At 32.6% G+C, this 4,180-nt stretch overlaps 1 pseudogene; it reads right to left on the reverse strand.

Annotated features, from left to right (window-relative positions):
- Positions 1–1,072: 1,072 nt before the first annotated feature.
- LOC119639012 lies at positions 1,073–3,597 on the reverse strand (annotated as a pseudogene).
- Positions 3,598–4,180: the final 583 nt, after the last annotated feature.

Genomic DNA, 4,180 nt, shown 5'->3' on the forward strand with positions numbered 1-4,180 from the left:
ATTCCAGCTGTTGAAATCGCCGCATATAATTAATGGGGGGGGAAAGTACAGAGAATAAATTGTAGAGTTCTTGCTGAGAAAACGATTGCGAAGGTGGAATATAGAGCGAAAGCACTGTAAATTTTATATTTAACATTATTTGTATCGCTACGGCTTGTATATTTGAGCTTAAATTTATGCGTTTGTGAGGTATACTTGATTTTATAAAAATACCTACTCCTTGTTTTGATCAGCATTCGTGAAGTATCCAGTATATGATTTGGGTGGAATAGGATTAAAAGAGCTTCTACAATGGGTTTCTTGAAGCGATAAAAAGGTTGGATTAAAATCACTTATGAGTGTACGGAGTTCATCAAAATTATTAATAAGTCCCTTAATGTTCCATTGTAGAATTTTAAAAACTTTATTTAATTGTAATGACATGTAAGCAAAGTGGAGGGAGGGTTAAGTTGACATGTCAGCGTCTCCGTCGAGAAGGTCGCTATAGGAATTTTTCGTGAATGTTTTATTCTTACCAGCAGAATAATCTGTATTTGGGTGATTTGGTGCATTTGAAGCGCAACGGGTTGGCGCACGTGAATAATTTGAAATTGAAGGTTGATTAATAGATGAAAGAATGGGTTCATTACCGCTTGTGATTTGTTGAGTAAAGTTGATAGCTGGAGATTCTGGAGAATTTGGTATATTAGATTTTAGCATATGTATTGTTGTTTTAGTTTTTTCAATATTTGCAGTTGCTTTGGTTTTTGAAGGTTGATTAATGGATGAAAGAATGGATTCATTACCACTTGTGATTTGTTGATTAAAGTTGAGAGCTGAAGATTCTGGAGAATTTGGTATATTAGATTTTAGCATATGTGTTGTTGTTTTAATTTTTTCAATATTTGCAGTTGCTTTGGTTTTTTCAATATTATCTTTGGCAAGTGATGTAACAGGTTTCGCAATATAATTTTTGATTAATGGTGGAACAGGTTTTTCATTGGAAGCAGTTGCAGTTAAAGTCTTACTAGGCTCGATTTGCGAGGCAACATTGCCAAAAATAAAAACAGTTTCTGGCTCAAATTTTTTCTCATTACTCATGATCTACAGATGTTATAACGATAGAAATTCGCACGCGTATTCTACGGATGGCCCAGGAGCACCTGTATATGAGCTGAACTAGTAGAAACGTGAATTTTTTTTCCTTGAAGTAAGAAATTGCAAAAATGGCGACTCCAACCGCTATCAACAAGCCGAACAATAGAATGAAAAATATTTTCGCATTCGACATACTTGATTTCGGATCATCCTTATGTTCTTGAGGCGGCTCAAATGTTTTAGCGTTAGGTATAATATTTGCACGAGCCATTATTATCTCGGGCTGTAATTATAAAAATTTTATTTCACGAGCAAAATTAAACTTAGTTGCCACATACCGTTACATTTGAGTCTAGATCATAAAATTTAAAACTAAATATATCATGATTGTCCGATAAATCATCGGTAGTAGCCGATTGACCGAAGAAATAGCCCGTAGGTAATTCTACATTGTTAACGACAAAGCAGTTCTTCCATTCGCCACGGTTCCCCTATCGGTCGACACAGATAAAATGTTATTTTTGCAGCGTATACTGATGCGTGTGTCAAAATTGTAATTATGAAAGCGTACTTCGCAACCGGCTAATTGGGTATTTGTTCCATCACGGTCGTGATCATAGCTTCAAGTGGAGTTGTTAACCATCGCACTTAAATATGGATGTTGGTGCTGAAAATCAAACAGAAAAGACGACAATATTCTTCACTGTATAGTGTTTCCATACATTGTGAGGAATTAACACAATCTATATAAAATGAAGAAAATCTCTGAAATAATGAAGGTATAAAAACTTACATTATGAGGTCCATTGTGATTACTATAAGTGTCTAGTATATAATATAACTACTAGACCAGAAAAAAGATCTTTACTACCGAAAACTGGCCGTGGTTGCATATAATTGCTGGTGTGGCCATCTATCGCTATAAATACTAGTTGGCTGGATAACATATACTAAAGAAGCGAGAAATGATTATTTTATTATAATTAGTTTTGCTGTTTTTTCGCATTTTATTTGATTAATGACATTTGAATGTATTTTTCTTATCCATGGATTCTTGTATCTTTTTCCTATTCAAATACTTTATAGTTATAGCTTTTTTAGTGTTTATATAGAATGTATATTATTACATTTTTTTTTTTTTTCAATAAATGCGTGAATAAATCTTTGTTTACACTTATTTTTCATCATAAAATTAAATCTTTTTTTGAACGGCTTACTACTCGTCCTTGCCTACCTACCATAACATCCTGCCATCCGCACAGCAAAAAAAAAAAAATTTTCATATTTCGCTTAGCCCGTTTACAAACCGATAGCATTCAAACTTCAAATAACAGGGTCGGTAAAGTATAGTTCTCCTATACAATCTTTAAAGAATGGTCTCCGGGACCAATTTCCATGAGAAGGAAATGGACGCTTCTAAAGCGCATTGTCGATTTAAACACATTTGATACTAACACACAGCTGACCTAAAAATGTTTGGATTTGCCTTAGTCGCGAGAGTTTTTCAAAAAAGGACACTATTATCTGTACTTGCACAAATTAAAAACTTTCTTACCTCTAAAAAAAATTTTTATCATTCGCTAAACATCTTAAAATAAATACACATTTGTTCTATAACGTTATGTATATTTCTAGTAAAGCCATATGTATGTTCTCAAGAATTTATAAAATCCGCTAGAAGCCCTTTATTCAATCATGTAATCTGTATCAAAGTCGTACTTTTTATCATTCGAAGTATTTAAGGTAAAGCCATCTAATACTTGAGCTATATTGTTCACTTTCTTTTCGATACAAGCGCTTTGTTTTTTTGCGTTTCTTCATTTGTTGCTTCATACTTCTATTCAAGGTTTGATTACCTATAGAAAGAAACGAGAAATGAAAATTTTGTTTACAATATCTTCAAAGCCAAAACGCTAACTCACCCTCACAAATTCTTTGTGCATTCTTGTTGTTGATTTGTTACATTTTCTAAGTTACATTTCCCTCTCTTATTTGATACGCTCGTTTCATTAATAACGGCGTCATATTCTTCCTTATCATCCTCTACGTCACATTCGCGGGTATTACTTTCAACTGGTCCAGTACTATCGACTTTCATGACATCTTGCTCTTTCACATCGAATTTATTAAGAATCTCAGTTTCCATAGCTTCAAAACCGTCAACGTTCAATGCAGGAGCATCTTCGTGAACAATGGCTACACTGATGTGTGGATCATCGAATTTCTCCTCAGGTGGCTCAGCGCAATATTTAATTTTTCCGTGTTCCAATCATTCAAAACACTACGCGCTGTGGCCAATACATTAGGTACCCCCTTATTCATGAGTTTCCCTCTGCTGATTATAATGCTTTCTTACACATACAGCAAATCGTCACTATATGAGGCAGTGGAAGGCGGCACTTAGTTCCTTTTTAATCTAAACTAAAGTATGAGAAAGTAACTAAGTAATATATAAATATAAATATATAATAAAACATTTACCTCCACTTTTCTGTATTTAATACACGATTTCTCCTTCATTTTTATTTCCAATATGAAGCAAAGATAAACTTTAATAATGTTACTTAAAATAGCTGACAAAATCTTTGTAAAGAAAATACTTATTTTTGGAGACGAATGAGCATTCATGCAGTACTTTTTATTGAAAGTAGGTTTGATATTGAGATTAACATTCACAAAAGTCCTTTCATTTTGTTTTTAACTTCTTTTTACAACCAAAATCTTATTTTTGTGCTCAATGCTCAGCTTAATGCTTATGAATTCAGTTTAACTTAAAACAAATCTTCAGCTGCCCTTGATAAAAGTTTGCCAATAAACTGCAGAAAAAGAAAATCTAGTTGCCTTTATCTCGATGAGTTTTATTATTTAGAGCGCTTTTTATCTCAAAAAGATAGAATATTAAATTACAACATAAAACATCTTAATAAAATGAAAGCACCCACATATTTTATTTTCATCATATTGCAAATTAAATCGGAAATCAATGAAAGATTTGTGACTATCCAAGAAATAGTCAACAAATTTTGTAATTTAAGATTAGAACATGAAAAAAAATTAGAATTTAATTAAAGTAGGATATATGACCTGCTTAAAAATAATGTAC

The sequence above is a fragment of the Glossina fuscipes genome, unplaced genomic scaffold, assembly GCF_014805625.2.
Source record: "Glossina fuscipes isolate IAEA_lab_2018 unplaced genomic scaffold, Yale_Gfus_2 111, whole genome shotgun sequence".
NCBI classification, from domain to species: Eukaryota; Metazoa; Arthropoda; class Insecta; order Diptera; family Glossinidae; genus Glossina; species Glossina fuscipes.